This window comes from Hirundo rustica, unplaced genomic scaffold (genome assembly GCF_015227805.2).
Source record: "Hirundo rustica isolate bHirRus1 unplaced genomic scaffold, bHirRus1.pri.v3 scaffold_125_arrow_ctg1, whole genome shotgun sequence".
Classification (NCBI taxonomy): domain Eukaryota; kingdom Metazoa; phylum Chordata; class Aves; order Passeriformes; family Hirundinidae; genus Hirundo; species Hirundo rustica.
This window is the reverse complement of record NW_026690216.1, coordinates 43,296-61,903: the sequence shown is the minus strand read 5'-3', so window position 1 is coordinate 61,903 and position 18,608 is coordinate 43,296. Positions and strand designations below refer to the sequence as shown.

The window sequence follows — 18,608 nt, the reverse complement described above, 5'->3', positions numbered from 1 at the left end:
GGTGGAGAAACCCCTACCTCAGTTGCTGTCCTCCCAAAGGAAGATGAAGCTAAAGATGAAGTGGGGGGGGTTGGAGTCAATGATGGTTCTGAATTTGCGTCCCCCACCACCCTCCTCCTTTCCTGCCTCCCAGGGGCTGGCTTAAGTATGTCTTCTGTCTCTTGTTCCAAAGCCTCTGCTTGGTATACTTTGTCAGGATGGGTGCACCTCTGATTTATCGAGCAGGTACTACAACACCGTTTGGGCTTCCCTTTAGTAGCTTTATTATCCTTTTCAAGGGCTAATACTAAAGGATCAGATGGTGACCTCATTCCACAATCCCTTTGCCACTCGGGATGATTCCTAAGAGTGAAAAACATATCAGCATAAGCTACTTCTTGCCACTTTTGTTCACGCCGAAGGAAAAGCATCAATTGTAATAATGTCTCATAGTCCAGTGTACCGTTTACTGGCCACTTCACACCTTCATCAAGTTTATATAATGGCCACCATTGTGTACAAAGCTTAGCAAGCTCCCTCTTAGTTTCGGTACCACCACAGCCCACCAGTTCTTTCCAGTGTGTTAAGATACACCCTAAAGGGCTTCCTCTGGGAATCTCTTTGCTCTCATTTGCCCCCATGTTTAGAATCCCTTTTGGTCCAAGATGTTGCAAAACACAAAGTAGACTACTTCAATTGTGCTTCTCAGCACCAAAAATTTATCGGCTATTTCTGCTAGCTCTGGGCATAAGTTCTGGGCTCTCTGCTTTCTGCACACAATCAAAGCCTTTTCTTAGAGAGACCCGACTCCAAACACCAACCGATTTAGGCTCGCAAAGAAAATAGCCAGGGGTCCCTCACGACCCCAAACACACTCCACCAGAAGTTTCAACAAGGTCTCGCCGAAAAATCCTACCGATTTCGGCCGGGACACCACACACAAATCCCTCCGTGAGAAGGAGGTGGGGGGGTAACCCTGATCCCACGCTGCCTCTCCACTCCTCTGTGGTTAGGGACTACACCACCAGGACTTTAAAATATTGCCACACACTCTAGCAACTGCAAGCCTCACAAACAAGCAAAACCTTTTTCCCTTTAACTAAAACACTCACTCGCCAAAAGAACTTCTTAGGATTTTACAGGGAGTTTAGAGACGCAGCCCGAGGCTGCAGAGCCTGGATTCCCCCGCGGTTATCAGGGAAACAAATCACCCCCTCCCAATTCCTGGGGCTGGCTCAGGTTTCAAACCTCCTTACGCCGCTTGCTCCTTTTAGTTCAAAAACAAACAATTCAAACTAACACAAATGCTTTTTTTTTTTTTTTTTCTTTTTTTTTTTTTTTTTTTCCCCTCACCTAACAAAACGTCAGCAAAATCTTGTTGCCAAAAGCACTCGCTGTTCAAGCTCACACACAGTCTAATTCCCCTCCAGCACACAATCTGGATACAACACAAACACTTTAAATCCTTCCGTCCTACAAACAGAGGTATCCCTCCACTGATCAGGCGGGGAATTCAAAAGGTTTTTACAACTTCAAGCTTGCAAAACTCCTAAAACCATTTACACAGGTTACTAACACACTCCAAAATCACACAAATCAAAACGCTTACACAAACTCCCACAGACCACGATACATACGGTGCACCAATAATTCTTCCACACCTAAAGACACAAACACACAAAACCACGAGACCACAGAACACGGATCCGTTCACACCACACACACTCCGTGCACTCGGGGCCGCAATCCGGATTTTCCGCGACCCACAACGGGACCCTTCGCGTCCCAGAACGGGCTCGCCACACGGATTACGGATTGTCAAGGTACCTTTAAACCACAGACTGTAACTGGAGCCACCGCTGCTCCTAATACACAACAACAACACTGGTTATTTTACTGCCGCCGCTGCCCCATCACGGGACACGGACTACCAAGTCATCTTTAAATTGCAAGATGACATAACAAAAAAAACCGGTTACCGCTGTCCCCACTACGGGACACGGACTACCAAGGCACCTTTAAACTGCAAGATGACACAACAAAGACAGGTTGCCGCTGTCCCCACTACGGGACACGGACTACCAAACCCCTGATACCAGGCTCCGCAGAGCTGTCACAACTTTTACAAACAAACCCAAGAGGCGTATGTTGTGCACGAGACGTCTCTCAGTGTCTTACCAACCGCCTATACCAAGGTACCTATTTTCAAATATAAACATACCTTTTGTCCGTAGTTCCAGCAGGTTCTGGTCTTTCCCCGGGTGGTCAGTGGGACCGCAGGAGCCCTCTTCCCAGAAAATTCCGGGTGGGCGCCCAGAGGGGTCCTGGACCCCGCTGGCCCCACGGCCAGAGAGAGCAGTCTCCTGGCTGGCTTGCCAAAATGATTTATTAAAGAAATATGGGTATTGATCTAGTATCGATACCCAACTGTGATGGACAAAAACTCTCTAACAGTTTAAAGTTAGAAAGTGTATGTTTATTACGGCCGGGCAGCACGCGGGATATTTCCCTAATTCGCACTGCGAAATTCACAGGTAATTACAAAGTCTTTTATTTACAAAAGTGTTGAATATCCAAAATACAAATGCATATTCATACCCCTGTCACCTCCCATTCCTCGCTTCGTATGCTAATTGGCAAAAAGGCCATTAAGCATGCGTACTTTGTTTCTTAAAATGAGTCGGGGGTCTATTTTGGGGAGGGGTCACCTAAAATGAGGAAGTAAGATGAGTCTTCCTCATCCTGACCTTTCTACCTTTTCAATGCATTCGTGACAAATGATTCCTTGGTAGAACTTACAGTTTCCTGTGTTCAATGGGTCCTTTAAGTAGGAAATCTGCAGCTATCTTATGTCTTATTTACCACATTCTGTTTTTCATGACAAGGACAACTACATAAACATAAACCTGACAAGAAATGAGTTACAAGATCCGGGGTAGCTTATCTAAGATCCGGCTTCTGTTAACTGCGAACAAAGATTACCTATCTACTTCAGCTAATTCAGCAACTTATTATCTTAACTTTCCTTAAAAATCCTTAGTTCCTCAAAATTAACGTCTCAGTTGGAAGGGTCACCTAGAGGGCAAATTTAGCTCAGGGCCTGTTGTTTAGGCCTCAGTCAGGGCCCGTTGTTCAGGCCTCAGTCCTTCAGTATTTTGTGGTGCAAATCAATGCCCTGGAAAGCTGGAAAGAAACAAATCCCTCTTGAGCACATTTCAGAGCAGGACCAGGATTAGCCCTGCACGGCTGGGCCAGGGCCAGGAGCAGAAGGCCAGCAGCCTTCATTTGCCCAGAGGCAGCGTCCAGACCAAGAAGGTCACTGGTGCCCAGGGCTGAGGTACCCCAAGCTGCCTCCCTGGTGTGCAGCTCTGCAGAGCCCATGGAGCGCAGGGGCCTGGGCAGCTGTAAGGGTCTTCATTTACTGAAACCGGGTAAAAACACCAATTAATGTTGAGGGTTTAGTATTTATTCTTTTTCTGTGGGAGGGAGAGATTAAGAGAAAAAAAACAAAATAGGCTTAAGCTTAAAAATGAACAAAAATAGTTTTATTAACACACTAAAAGAATGGGAAAAAAAAGTTGAGAAAACAGGAAACGTAAACTATAACAGAATGACACTTTAGAACACTCTTTTCTCCCCTTACAAACTTATAACTTTCTTATTAAACAACATAGAAAGACACAACTTGTGATTTTCAGTCAGTTTCACTATTTAGACATAATCACTCATTACTTTATCAGAAGAGTCTCTCTAGAGAGTTCATGCAGACGCTTGCTAGAACACAAAATAATCCAGTGGCTCTTAATGTCACACATCTGCCCCTGCCCCGTTTGTGCCCCCTGTGATGGTGGGGTGGGGCCGAGTGCTGGTGCCCCCCTGCCTGCAGCAGATCCAGCGCTGAGCGGAGTTCAGGGGCTCCCTTGGCATTTGGGGACCCCTGGGATTTGGGGTGACCCCCCGGCCCCCCAGGATCTCCCTGAACATGCTGACGCTTCCTGAGCACAGTGAGAAGGTTCAGACCCGGCACGGGGTCCCAGCTCTGTCACCGGCATCGCCCAGGTACCCCCAAAACCTCCCGGGAACCCCCAAACTCCCCCGAGACACCCCAACCTCCCCAGGATCCCAATAAACATCCCTGGAACCCTCCAAAAACTCCCCAAGACTACAAAACCCCACACAGAGCCCCCCCAAACCCCCTCAGGACATCACAATTCCCACAGGACCTCCCAATACCCCCAGACCCCCCTGAGAAGGTTTATACCTGGCACGGGGTCCCCATCTCTGTCACCGGCAGGTTCCCCAAAACAGCCTTGGGTTCCTCTGGGATCGCCTAATCCCCCCCTTTGGGACCCCTGAAAACCCCACTCAGGAACCGCCCAAAAATCCACCGTGACCCCAAAACCACCCAGAACTTACAATGGCCCCCCAAGAACCCCTCGCTAAAGTTTGTACCCAGCACGGGGTCCCCATCTCCATCATCGGCATCACCCGGGACCCCCAAACCCTCCCGGGACCCCCAAACCCTCCTGGGACCCCCAACCCCTCCAGGACCCCCAAACCCTCCCCGGGGCTCCTCTGCCGGAATCAACGGGAGTGGTGTTGCCCTTTTAAGGGGAGTTCCAGTGGGAACACACAAGAGCAGCGGCTCTTAAAGCGGCGATGGTAGAGAGATTCCCAAAAATCCACCATGGGGGGAAAAACATCCTCCTACAGGGGCTGGGAATGGGGGCCTCCCTAAAAATGTCACTAAAGCCGTCATGATCAACCCTTAAAAGGGGCTTGTGGGGCTGCGGACCCACAAATACCCTAAAATGGGGAGGAAAAACACCCCTGTAGTGGTGGGATCCCACCTGGATCCCCCCTGGATGGCTGCAGCCATGGCGCTGCTCCCACGCACTCCCAGTATGATCCCAGTATGATCCCAGTACAGCCCAGTCGCTCCCACTGCTGGCATCCCCCCTCACCCCTCTCTCATTCCAACCTGTCCCGGCTCCATCCCCGCTGCTCCCGCGGGCTGCCAGGGGTTCAGGGAACGGGGGAGGAGGAGGAGGGAGGGAGGAAGAGGCGCAGCGGCAGCAGGAAGCAGCAGGAAGAAGAGGAGAGGAGGGAGCGGGCGGCTCCAGCGCTCCCTGAAGCCGCAGAAGCCCCGGGACCATCGTCCCCCATCCCGCAGGTGCCCGGGGAGGGGGAGCTCGCCCCAAATATCCCGGGGCTCCCTGGGTTTGGGGTTTTTTGGGGGGATGTTTGGAGCTTGCAGGGCTCCAAAGCCGAGCCGCAGATGCCCCTCGGGGGGACATCGGGGGCTCCCCGGGAGGTGTTTTTGGGGGTCCCGGTGGCGGTGGCGGCAGAGCCCCGTTGGGGGCGGGGGGATGCGGGTCCCCCCGCGGTGGGGGTTGGGCTTCCCGGGCCGGGCGCTCCGAGCTCTGCCGGGGCCACGTGGGGAGCGCGGGAGCGGCGGGACAGGCGGGGGGACACCGGGTTTGGGGAGCCCGGGAGAGCTGCGGCTTCCCTGAGCGGGACTGCGAGGAGAGGAGAGCCCCAGAGCCCCAAAGCGGGGACCCCGAGAGGGGGGGACCCCTGGGATTGGCGGGACCCCGGCGGGGGTGCTGGGGCTGGAGGGGCGGGATGGCCGGGAAAGGGGTTCGGGGGTCCCGGTGCTAGAAGTGGCTGCTCCCAGTATGAGCCCAGTTGATCCCCCCATGTGGCTCCAGTTTCCCCTGCATTCCCAGTATGAGCCCAGTCATGCCCTATTGTGATGCAATTTGCCCCTGGCATGGTTCCAGTTGCTCCCATTTTCATCCAGTGTGTTCCTATTTCTCCCAATTGCCCCTAGCATAGCCCCAGTCACTCCCAGTATGATGGCAGTCTGTCCCAGCAGGGTCTAAATCACTCACACGTGGTCCCAGTTGTCCCCCAGTGTGCTCCCAGTTCCCCCCAGCACATTCCCAGTGGCTTCCAGTGTGGTTCCAGTCACCACCTGCCTAGCCTCAGGCACTCCCAGTATATCCCAGTTGCCCTGAACATTCTCACAGTCATTGCCAGGCACTCCCAGTTACCCTAGCGTGGTTCAGTTGTTGCCCCCAGTTTTATCCCAGTCACTGCCAGTACATCCCAGTTGTCACCAGCATGTACCCTGTCATTGCCAGTTTCTCCCAGTGTGAGCACAGTTGGCTCCCAGTATGGGCTCCCAGTAACCCCCAGTCAGGGTCCCACTATAATCACAGTATTATTGTAGCCACTTCCAGTATGATTCCAGCCACTTACAGAAAGTCTCAGTCAGTCCCAGTATGATGCCAGTGGCCCCCAGTGTGATCCCAGTTGCTCACTGTCAATAACATTATGACCCCAGTAGCCTCCAGTATGATCCTCATGGTTCCCTGTCTCTCCCAGTATATCCCAGTCACCCCTAGCATGACTCCAGTCACTCCCAGTTCCTCCCAGTTGCTTTCAGCATGATTCCTGTTGCTCACAGCCACTCCCAGTCAATCCTAGTATGAGTCCAGTCATCCTCAGTGTGATCCCAGTCTCACCCAGCATGGACCCAGCTGCTCCCACTGTAATCCCAGCATGATCCCGGTTGCTGCCAGAATAGTTCCTGTTGTCCCCAGTTCCTCCCAGCATGATGACAGTTGTGCCTAGAATAGTCCCAGTCTCTCTCAGCGTGGTGCCACTCACTCCCAGTTGCCCCCACTGTGGTCCTACCTGTTCCCAGTGTGGCTCCAGTTCCCCCAGTATGGTTACAGACACTCCCAGTAAATCCCAGTGTCCTGGTTTGGGACAAATTTGGGAGAAAACCCCTGTATAGGATCCCTCTAAGGAAGCAAACTCATGTGGCCCCTCCCTCCAACCGGTCCGGAAAAAAAAACCAAAACCCTCTTTGGAGAAAAGTGGAAAAAACTATTTTACTAAACAAATGAAGTGCATACAAGTATAAAGAATGAATAGTATGAAACAATAAAACTTCTCTTTCTGAAGTGAGATGGCAAACTGAGAAAGTCCTTGCCATGGGTGTAGCTCGGCTCTCTCTCTCAGCGTCTCTTCAGTCCCAGTCCCTCCGGCGCTGCTGGAAAATGCCGAGGTCCAGGCCCCGGTGGGCCGCAGGTGCAGCCCCCAGTGCTCCCCTGGGTTTTCAGTCCAGAGCAGGTTTAAACAGTTCCAAGAAAAAGGAAAAAAAACAGTCTAGGGAAATTCTCTGCCCTAGCTAGCTGAAGCTAACTAAAAGCAAAGAAAAAAAAATCTCTGTCCTGCAGTCTCTCCAAGCCTCCGCCGAACACCCCGTCCGCAGAAGAATGTGGAGGAGTCGGGCAGTTTTCTCAAAACAAACTCCGCGCTTCTCCTTGCTCTTAGAACCAGTCTTAAAGGCACAGGACTCAATATACAGCACAAACAGAACAGACGATTGGGGATACAGGCATCATAAAGTTACCCCAGTTACACCCAGTTACCCCAGTAAGGTTCTGGTTACCTCAGAACAATCCCCGTCTTTCCCAGTTACTCCCAGTTGCCTCCAGCATGATCCCAGTTTCTGGAAGTTGCCCAAAGTGTGGTCTCTGTTGCTCCCAGTATGATCCCAGTTGCCCCAGTTGTGGTCTCAGTCCTCTCAGCATGGTTCCAGCACCTTCCAGTTGATCCCAGTTGCTCCCAACGTGTCCACATTTTCCTCCCAACATGGGCCGAGTAGCTCCCAGTAATCCCCAGTCAAGATCCATTCACAGCTGCTGTAATCCCAGCGGCTCCCAGGATGATCCCAGTAAGATCCAGTCACCTCCAGTTTCATTCCAGTCACCCGCAGTATCACCCAAACATTTCCAAATACAGTGTTTTTCCAGCCATTCCCAGCGTGACTCCCTGTCTCTCCTTGTGTGGGCCCAGTCACTGCCAGTCATTCCCCATTATGATGCAATTTACACCAGCACAGTCCTAGTTTCTCCCAGTTGCACCCACTTTTATTCAGTGTGCTCCCAGTTCTCCCAGTTGCCCCTAGTATAGCCCCAGTCACTCCCAGTATGATGCCAGTCTGTCCCAGCAGAGCCTCAATCACTCACAATTGTCCCCAGTTGCCCCCAGCGTGGTTCCAGTTCCCCCCAGCACATTCCCAGTGGCTCCCAGTGTGGTCCCAGTCACCACCTGCTTAGCCTCAGGCACTCCCAGTATATCCCAGTTGCCCTGAACATTCTCATACTCATTGCCAGGCACTCCCAGTTACTCCAGCGTGGTTCAGTTGTCCCCAGTTTTATCCCAGTCACTGCCAGTACATCCCAGTTGTCACCAGCATGCATCCTGTCATTCTCAGTTGCTCCCAGTTTCTCCCAGTGCGTGTGCAGTTGGCTCCCACAATGGGCTCCCAGTAACCCCCAGTCATGGTCCAGTCACACCCACTATAATCCCAGTATGATTGTAGCCACTCCCAGTATGATCCCAGTCACTAACAGTCTAATTCCAGTCAGTCCCAGTATGATGCCAGTGGCTCCCAGTGTAAACCCAGTTGCTCCCCTTCAATACCAGTATGACCCCAGTAGCCTCCAGTACGATCCCCATGACTCAGTATCTCTCCCAGTATATCCCAGTCACTCCCAGCATGCTCCTAACCTCTCCCAGTTCCTCCCAGTTGCTTTCAGCATGATTCCAATTGCTCACAGCCACTCCCAGTTAAGCCCAGTATGTGTCAGTCACCCTCAGTGTGATCCCAGTCTAACTCAGCATGGTCCCAGTTGCTCCCACTGTGATCCCAGTATGATCCCGGTTGCTGCCAGTATAGTTCCAGTTGTCCCCAGTTCCTCCCAGTATGATCCCAGGTGTGCCTAGAATAGTCCCCGTCCCTCTCAGCATGGTCCCACTCAATCCCAGTTGTCCCCATCATGGTCCCAGCTGTTCCCAGTGTGGTTCCAGTCCCCCCAGTATGGTTACAGACACTCCCAGTAAATCCCAGTTACTCCAGTAATGTTCTGGTTACATCAGAACAATCCCTGTCTTTCCCAGTTACTCCCAGTTGCCTCCAGCATGATCCTAGTTTCTGGCAGTTTCCCAAAGTGTGGTCCCACTTGCTTCCAGTGTGATCCCAGTTGCCCCAGTTGTGGTCTCAGTTCTCTCAGCATGGTTCCAGCACCTTCCAGTTGATCCCAGTAGCTCCCAATGTGTCCACGTTTTCCTCCCAACATGGGCCCAGTAGCTCCCAGTAACCCCCAGTCAGCATCCATTTATGCCTGCTGTAATCCCAGTGGCTCCAATGATGATCCCAGTAGGACCCAGTCACCTCCAGTTTCATTCCAGTCGTCCCCAGTATGACCCAAACACTTACAGATACTCCCAGTATTATTCCAGTCATTCCCAGAGTGACTCCCTGTCATTTCCAGTATGGGCCCAGTTGCTCCCAGTCACCTCCAGCATGGTTCCAGTCACAGCCAGCACCTTTCCAGTCACTCCCAGTCTGGTTCCAATAGGATCCCAGTAGGACCCCAGCATGGGCACAGCTGCTCCCATTATCATCCAGTGTGGTTCCAGTTGTTCCCATTTACCCCCACTGTGGTTTCAGTCTCTCCCAGTGTATCCCAGTTGCTTCCAGCATGTTCCCAGTCACTCCCAGTTGCACTGAGTTGATTCCAGTCCGATCCCAGTTGCTCCCAGTCACCCTCAGTGCAGTCCCAGTTGCTCCAAGTATGATTGTGTATGATCCCAGTGTCCCTGAGCAGGATCCAGCCTCTCCCACGGTAATCCCAGTAGGATCCCAGTTGCCCCCATCATGGTCCCAGTTGTACCCAGTTGTCCCTAGTATAGTCCCAGTCACTCCACAGATGATCCCAGTCCCTCCCAGTCCTGCCCAGTTGCCCTCAGTGTAGACCCAGTCACTCCCACTCACTCCCAGTTGCCCCCAGCGTGGGGTCCCAGTTGTCCCCCTCATGGTCCCAGCTGTTCCCAGTGTGGTTCCAGTCCCCCCGTTATGGGCACAGACACTCTCCAGAATATCCCAGTTGCCCTCAGCATGCTCACAGCCATTCCCAGTCAGTTCCAGTTGCCCCAGTAAGGCTCCAGTTAGCTCAGTACAGCCCAGTCACTGCCAGTGATGCCACTCCTGGGATCCCCCAGCCCTGTCTGCGTTCCCCCCAGCCCAAATCTGCCGAGAGGAGCCCCAAGGGCTGGAAGTCCCCAGCCAGGGTCCCCAGCAAGGCTGGAGGAGCAGAGCCCTGTGTCCCCCAGGAGCCCAAAGTGGGGAGCCCAGAGAGGGGGGAGCGCCGCGATGGGCGGGACCCTCACCAGCCTGGAGAGGGGCAGGGGGGGACTCCTTGGAGCCCCTGCACCCCAAAGCAGAGAATGAGGGGAGAAGGGACCCAAGGGATCCCCAAACCCCAGCATCCCTGAGTGGGGAGGTGGAAAAGGGGGAAACTTTGTATTCCTGGGACTCCCAGCAGCCTGGGGAGGGCCGGGACCAAATAGATGCAGGACCCCCAGTGTGAGTGTGACCCCCAGCAGCTGGGACAGGGGGAACCCCTGAAGACCAAAGGGGAAAGACCAGAGACAGAGAATTCCTGGGAGGCATTTTCAGGTCTGAATCTTTTTGTTGGGAGGTTTTCATGGGCCCCAGATGCCCAGTGACTTCTAGAGATGGACTTGGGCAGGGGACCTTGAAACTCAATGTGCTCATCCCTTGTTTTTCCCCAAACCAGGATTTCCCATTCCCAAAGCTTGGCCAGATGGAGGAGGAGGCCACAAGGAAGAGGAAGATTCCCCAGGACAGCCAGGCAGGTGAGGAGGAAGTCAGTGCCCCTTTCCCCCTCTCTCCTGCTCCATCTCCCAGCCCAGCATGGCCCCTGGCTGCACGACAACCCTGCAGCTGACGCCGTCCTGCCAGGGATGCACTGGGGGATCTCCTTCCCCTTCCCTGTGGCATGGAGGCAAATCCCATCCTGTCCTTGTCCTTTCTCTCCCAGACAAGGAGCTGAGGATGGAGACCAGAGGGAACAAATCCCCGCAGCAGAACCTCGTGGAACAGGTTTTGAGCGGCTCCATGGTGCAGGAATCCAAAAGAGAGGAAAAGCTCCGGAGATCCTGCAGGAGGAAGGACTCCAAACCCATTCCAGGGTGCTCTGAGGAGGAAAGATCCACCCTGTGCCAGGAAGGTGGACAGAGCTTCAGCCGGGGCTCTGAGCTGGTGGTCCCTGAACAGCCTCATGATGGGGAGAAGCCCCAAAAGTGCTTGGAGTGTGGGAAGTGCTTCAGCCGGAGCTCCCTCCTGATCAGCCACCAGCAGATCCACACTGGGGAGAGGCCCTACGAGTGTCCCAAGTGTGGGAAGAGGTTTCAGACCAGCTCCAATCTCCTCCTGCACCAGCGGATTCACACAGAGGAGAGGCCCTTCCACTGCCCTGACTGCAGGAAGGGCTTCAATCGCAACTCCACCCTCATCAGGCACCGGCGCATCCACACTGGGGAGAGGCCCTATGAGTGTGGGGAATGTGGGATGAGCTTCAGCCAAAGCTCCAGCCTGATCCGCCACCAGAGGATCCACACCAGGGAACGGCCCTATGAGTGTGAGCAGTGTGGGAAGAGCTTCAGCCAGCGCTCCAACCTGATCCGCCACCAGAACATCCACGCTGAGGAAAGGCCATACAAGTGTGGGGAATGTGGGAAGGGCTTCAACCAGAGGTCCCAGCTGATCATCCACCAAATGATCCACACTGGGGAGAGGCCCTACAAGTGTCCCGAGTGTGGGAAGAGGTTTCAGACCAGCTCAGATCTCCTCCAGCACCAGCGGATTCACAGAGAGGAGAGGCCCTTCCACTGCCCTGACTGCAGGAAGGGCTTCAAGCAAAACTCCCACCTCATCAGGCACCGGCGCATCCACACTGGGGAGAGGCCCTATGAGTGTCCCCAGTGAAGGAAGAGCTTTTCCCAGGAGCTGTAACTTGAGCCAACACCAACGGGGGCACCGGTAAGGGAAGTCCTGGAAGTGCCCCAACTGTGGGAAGAGCTTCATGTGAGTCTCCAACCTCATCCCCCATCAGAGGACCCACATTGGGCAGAGCCCTGGTGACCCACATTTCCCATGATCCATGCTGGGAAGACACCTGTCCCTTTCTCTGCTCCTGGCAATGATGTGAATTGGGATCAAAGAAGACGAAGGTGTGGCCATAGTTCCATCATTGTATTTGATCCCATCTCAGGTCATTGCCAGGGGCAGGAAAGGGACTCTCTCTCTTTTCCCAAGGACAAGGGTGTCCTTTCCCAGCAGGAGGAAATACGTGGCTGGGAAGTGCCAGTCAGTGTTGTTGTAGTTGTCCCTGTATATCATTTGTCTTACCCCTTCTGTTATCAATATTGTTTCTGTTCCTAGTTGTTCCTTATCTTGTTGCTGTTCCCAGTAAATTGTTCTTATCCCAGCCCAGGATCTTTGTCTTTTGTACTTTCCATGGGAGGCTGGAGAGCAGCGAGCAGCGGCGCGATTTTTGCGGGAGCACAAAATTGGGGAATCCCATTCCTTAATCCCAGCCCATGGAAACCGAGCATCCCAGCTGGTCCCAGCCCTGGTTCCCCTGGCAGCAGCCTTGGGAGCGGGTCCCGGGCTGGGGGCTGTGGGAACCTCTTCACTCTGGTGCCCAGGGACAGGACTGGAGGGAAGGGCTGGAGCTGAGTCGGGGCAGGTTTAGGTTGGATGTCAGGAAAAGGTTTTTCCCCCAGAGGCTGCTGGGGCACTGAACAGGCTCCCAGGGAAGGGTCACAGCTCCAGGGCTCTGGGAGCTCCAGCAGCGTTTGGACACCGCTGCCAGGCCCAGGCTGGGATTGTTGGGGTGTCCTGTGCAGGGCCAGGAGCTGGACTCGAGGATCCTGATGGGTCCCTCCCAACTCAGCCAATTCTGTGCTTCTGGGATCCCATGGCCCTGGGAATGGGACTGCAAATGGTTGCCATGGCAACGGGCTCTGGCTCCAGGCCTGAGCTGGTGTCCATGGAACCACCCCTGGCATGGGATCTGCATGGAGCTGCCAAGGGACCGACCATAGCAACAGGGGCTGGTGATGGTTGCCATGGAAACTGACCATAGCAACAGGGGCTGGTGATGGTTGTCATGGAAACTGACCATAGCAACAGGGGCTGGTGATGGTTGCCATGGAAACTGACCATAGCAACAGGGGCTGGTGATGGTTGCCATGGAAACTGACCATAGCAACAGGGGCTGGTGATGGTTGCCATGGAAACTGACCATAGCAACAGGGGCTGGTGATGGTTGCCATGGAAACTGACCATAGCAACAGGGGCTGGTGATGGTTGCCATGGAAACTGACCATAGCAACAGGGGCTGGTGATGGTTGCCTGCTAAGGAACCGAGTTGTCACAGGCCCTCAGAGGGGTTCCATGGGGACTTTCCAAGAGTCTCCAGGCTGTTCCAGAGCTGGAATGTCACAGGCAGAGACAGGGGCTCCATGGAGACCTCCCAGGGGTTTCTGGGGATGGTCAAGAGCCCTGTGGTCAGAGGCAGTCACAGCCATTCCATGGTGACATCCCAGGGGACCTTGGGCTGCAAAGGCACCGATCTGTCACAGGCACTCACGGGGGCTCCACGGTGACATCCCAGGAGTCCCCAGGCTGCCAAAGAGCCGGGATGTCCCAGGCACTCACAGGGGTTCCTGTCATGGGCAGAGTGGGAGCTTCAGGCAAAAGCTTTGTTTTTTCATTAGAGAAACTCCTGCTGAGTCATGAGGTAGAAAAATGACACCCAACAGCCACCATGGATCCTCAACCCTGTCCAGGATACCTAGACTTTTAAAATTCCATCTAAGAGAGGAGACTGGGAGTGGCTGGATCTAGTCCTAGCCCCAGACTTTCCCAAAAGTTTATGTGCAAAAGATTGGACAGGAGGGATTGAACTGTAATGAAATTTGTCCCACAGGATTAACTATGGAATACTAGATGTATTTCTATAAATACAGCTATGATTGATTCTGATCAGGGTTAGACTGAAAAATTTACTTACACCACAGAGCAAATTTAAAAAGAAGAGTTATTTACACCACAGTATAGGAGCTATAACAAGTATAGAATATAGGGCTCTAGGAAGGAATTTTGAAGTAAACAGGGCTTTGCTGGAGTTGCTTGAGCCCATTGCAGGCAGAGCCTCCTGCTCCAGCAGGAACTGCCTTTCCTGTGCCAGGACCAGGGCAGATCCCGCTGCAGGAAAAGCCCCAGGCCAGCCCCAACACAGTGAAGGCCTCGGGCACAAGTGCAGAGTGCCGTGCTGGGAGCTGTGCCAGGGAGAGCCTGAGGCACCAAAGGCACCTTGGCAGCAGCAGCTGCTTCCAGGCCATGGCCAGAAGCCTCCCTTGGCAAGGCGGCCTGGTGGCCACCACTGCAGAGCTGCTGCTCCAGGGCTCATTTCTGGCTGGGCTCTGCCCCAGCCCACAGAGTGTGACCTCAGCCCTGACTCTGTCCCAGCCGCTGTGCCTGAGCCCTGCAAAGCCTAAAGGTCACCTGTGCCAGCCTGGCTCTGTCAGCCCCTGGGGCAGGGCAGGGAAAGGCCAGAGAAGGGGCTGGCTTTGGCTGCTGGATGTGGGCTCCAGCAGAGACAAGGAGGAGTCAAGGGAGTGGATGGAGTCCAGTGAGCAGCCCCTTCTCCCCATGCAATCCTGGAATGCTTTTGATGGGAAGAGCTCTGCAGTGCTCCTCTCATCCAAACCCCTGCCATGAGCAGGGACATCTTCACCAGATGAGGTTGTTCAGAGCCCTGTCCCAGCTGGACTTGGATGTTTCCAGGGATGGGGCATTGACCACCTCCTTGGGAACATGTCGTGGTGTATCACCAACCTCATCATCAAAAATTTCCTCCTTATTTTCCCTTATCTGAACCTTCCTTTCTTTAGTTTAAAACCACCACCCTTTGTCCTATTATGACAGGTCCCACTAAAACGTTTGTCCACCACTGCATTTTCAATCAGCCAGGTTTCTATGGCATTTCCATGACAGGTGTAATGGTTTTAATTTAATAAAACCAGGCAGAAACACCAATTAATGTAGGGCTTTTAGTATTTATTCTCTTTTTGTGGAGGGGAGAGATTAGGAGGGAAAAAAAAAAAAAAAAGAAGCAGGCTTAAGCTTAAAAAATGAACAAAAATATTTTATTGACACACACTAAAAGAATAAAAAAAAGTTGAGAAAAAGAAAACTTAATCTAAAACAGAATGACACTTTAAAACACACTTCTCTCTTCTTAAAAACTATTAACTTTCTTATGGAACAACATAGAAAGACACAACTTGAGATTTTCAGTCAGTTTCACTATTTAGACATAATTACTCATTACTTTTTGGAGAAGAGTCTCTCTAAGATTTTTTAATGAAGATGTTTGCCACACGACAAAATAGTCCAGTGCTCTCAGTGTCACACATCTGCTGTCGCCCGGAGTTTTCACAGACTGTGATGTTCTATCAGCAAGGCCTCTCAGTGTATCTGAGGTACTATTTACGAATACTTCCTCTAATCTAAAATCATCTTTTTCTCAAAGGCTGAGACCCCCTTTTAACCCAGGAGTGGGGGCTTTAAAGTTCCCAAATAAATTTCAATTACATCAGTCCTCAATTTTGATTAGAATAGCATTCTACCCAAGAGCACTAAGATGCTGCAAAGAACAGTCCATTTCTCCATGGTTTACCCTAGAGAAGTCCGGTTAAAAATGTCCACTTCATCAATCCTATTCCAATATTATTAATTCTTTCAGTATAACTGACTTCATTCGGTGTCTGTTCTATATACCCTCTGATTTCTTTCTTCTTTCTCTCGAGGAAGAGTTGTGTTTTAAAAGCTCCATGTTGCTAGGAAAGGGTTAAATCTGCCCGAGGTTGCAAGGGCCATGTGCAAGCGCCAGGCTGCATGAGCTGTAGAAAATGCAAAGCTGTGCTGATGGAGGAAGCTGGCAGATGTCCTTTTTTCCACCCCTCGGTCTCATCCAGGGCGGCCCAGTTCAGAGCTACCACAAAGCTGTAAAAGGGCTCAACCCAGGCTGCTCCCATGTGGGCAGCAGCTCTCAGGGGCCCGACCGGGGCCTGCCCACCGCCCACGATGTCACCTCATGGCTGATTCCAAAGCGAGAGAGAGACCAATCAGCAGCAGATTAGTTTTAAATGTCCCCTCCAAAGTCACATCGACATTTCCCATTGGTCAACTTAGCTGCCAATATCCCGGCCAGCTTTTGATAGGTCCCTGTCCTCCCCCCCCAAACCACTCCAGGGTGATGGCAGGGAAAAACATTTCACATTTCTCTATAACCAGAAAACAAAACTGTGCCAACCCATGATAGAAGCCAAAGCTAAAAAAATCAGCATTCTTTCACATTATTGATTGTTAATTCAATTGAAAAAAAAATATATCACAGTATATTTTGAAATAGCTATTACTAATAATAACTATAATACTATATTTCACTTGCACAAAGAAACCTGAGCTCAAGATTTAAACCTTCCTTCTCTAACTCCATGTGGGAGCATTCCAAAACCAATTCTTCCTTCTGTGGTGCTGTTTCCAATGTGCTGTTAACAAAATCCATCCTCATCTTCCCAAACCCACAAGTTCTTTTCCTTTTTCCATATGCAATTTTTGGATGCATATAAATAGATCCACTGCTTTCAGCTTCTTTTAACCGACTGCCCCACTGCTCGCATGGTGCTCAGACCTCAGCCCACTCCAGAGCCAGAGAGCTCTAGGGAAGGGCTTCCCATCCAGGAATTTTGTATGGCACTGATTCCTCATATTTACATTTAAAAAGTGACATTTTGGTGTGATGTATGCCAGTGTGGTTTTACCAGTGGGCAGGGTCAGCACTACAGACACCACCTGAAGGAATCAGTGTCATTTACTACAGCTCAAAGCAGCAAAGGAGCACAAAAGGAGCAGCTCAGAAATGCACCCAACCATCACTACCAAAGATTGCCTGCAGGGATTGAGAAAGATCCATCACCAGTTCCCCTCAGACTTTCCCATCACCCACATCCACACATCAGCTGGGGGAAGCTGTCCCAGCCAAGGACTGGAGAGCCACTCCCGGACACTGGGAATTCCTGCAGGTGCCTCCAGCCACAGGTGAGGCTCCAACCTGGCTGTGAGAGGGCCCAGCTCTGATAGTGCTGAATAAACAAACTGACAGCACTTCTAGTGCAGGAACAGCTGGTTTCATCCTCCTCTTGGGTCCCTCCCAAAGCCTGGCCAGAGCCCAAGGAGGAACCAAGGGAGGTGACTTTGACCATCCAGCCCCAAACAAGGCCAGATGTCAGATTTCATGGCCTTGTCTGGCTTCTAAACACAGAAAGGTCAATACCTGTCTCACTAATGAGTGGATACATCTGTCACAGTGCTTCTGACCATGCATATTTCGCTAATGAGGAGATACAAAGATAACCTTTGGTTGGAAGGTTGATGCAGAGGTCACCTTTGGCTCAGGGCCTGCTGTTCAGGCCTCACTCAGGCCTCTTGTCCAGGCCTGGGATGAGCAGGGACATCTTTCACCAGATCAGGTTGTTCAGAGCCCTGTCCCAGCTGGACTGGAATGTTTCCAGGGATGGGGCATTGACCACCTGCAGCCCCCCACATCCCCCCTGGCCATGGAACCTGGCTGCAGAAATGGGTCCTTGGGGTGCTTTCCAAGGGAACTTGAAGGGATGAGGGATCCAAAGCCAGCAGTGGGGTCAGTGCAGTGTCCATGGCCACAGCCCCTTGCAATGGCCCAGGGCAGGTTGGGATGATGATCCACCCTCACTCCTGGCCCAGGGCAGGGCTGCAGGGCCCTTCCCCACAGCCTGTCTGCACACAAGCACTTCCAGGGCTCTCTGCATTTCCCTTCCCCTCACTCTTGGCTCACTCACACACCTCCCAACAACCCAGCTGGAGCTTTGAGCTGCAAGGAGTTCAAAGCTTGTCTGTCCTTCAGGAGCTGGTCTAATTCTGCCTTCAGCCAACTCTGAATTTGTGTTTATTGCAGAACTTCCTGAGTGTCTAAAACATTCCTGGCATGGTTCTGCCTTGGGGAAGGGGAACCTCCCTGGTGGCACCTTGGGCTTGGCACACACTTGAGGAGGGTGTCTGTTTCCACCATGGAAACTCTGGAGTTTTAGATTGCTAAACTGAAAGAAGAAAACCCCTCTTTTTCCTCAGTGCAGCCAGTTCTGTGAGCAAAGCAGGTCCAAGGTGGGGGAGGAGAGACAGGATGGGGTTGGGGAATGTGGAGCAAGGTTGTCCACACTGGGTCAGACCTCAAGGCACAGCTTCTCTGAGCAGACCAGACCTCCCTGGGAGAGACCCCGGGTCAGTATCAGTCACTGAATACTGCAACCACATCTTGTCTAAAGAGAAAAATACACCCATGAAAATAGGAATGTGGCTTTATTAGAAGCTCTTTGAAATATTTCTCCATAACTCTAGGATAAAGACTTCCTAATGAACTGCACCAGACCAGAGGGAAATCAAGTCACAGCCATGGTTTGTCAGGACTTGCTTTCTCCTAATGAGCCCCTGGGGTGCATTTGGTGCTGAGCCCTGGAACCTCAGGGCCTGAGAGGAGATTGCACAAACCTTTCCAGGAGTGAAAGTCGGAAGAAAAACCCAAAGTATCTCTATAACTCAATGGGTCCCACTAAGGTCCATCCCCAACACAGGC

General features: G+C 52.2%; 1 protein-coding gene and 1 pseudogene across 1 annotated transcript in view; one reads left to right on the top strand and one right to left on the bottom strand.

Moving 5' to 3' along the window:
* The window catches only part of LOC120747643 (zinc finger protein 850-like), a 47,246-nt pseudogene that overhangs the window by 11,858 nt on the left and 16,780 nt on the right, over window positions 1-18,608 (top strand).
* The window catches only part of LOC120747644 (zinc finger protein OZF-like), a 44,545-nt gene that overhangs the window by 20,863 nt on the left and 5,074 nt on the right, over window positions 1-18,608 (bottom strand). The gene's annotated exons all lie outside the window — the stretch shown is intronic.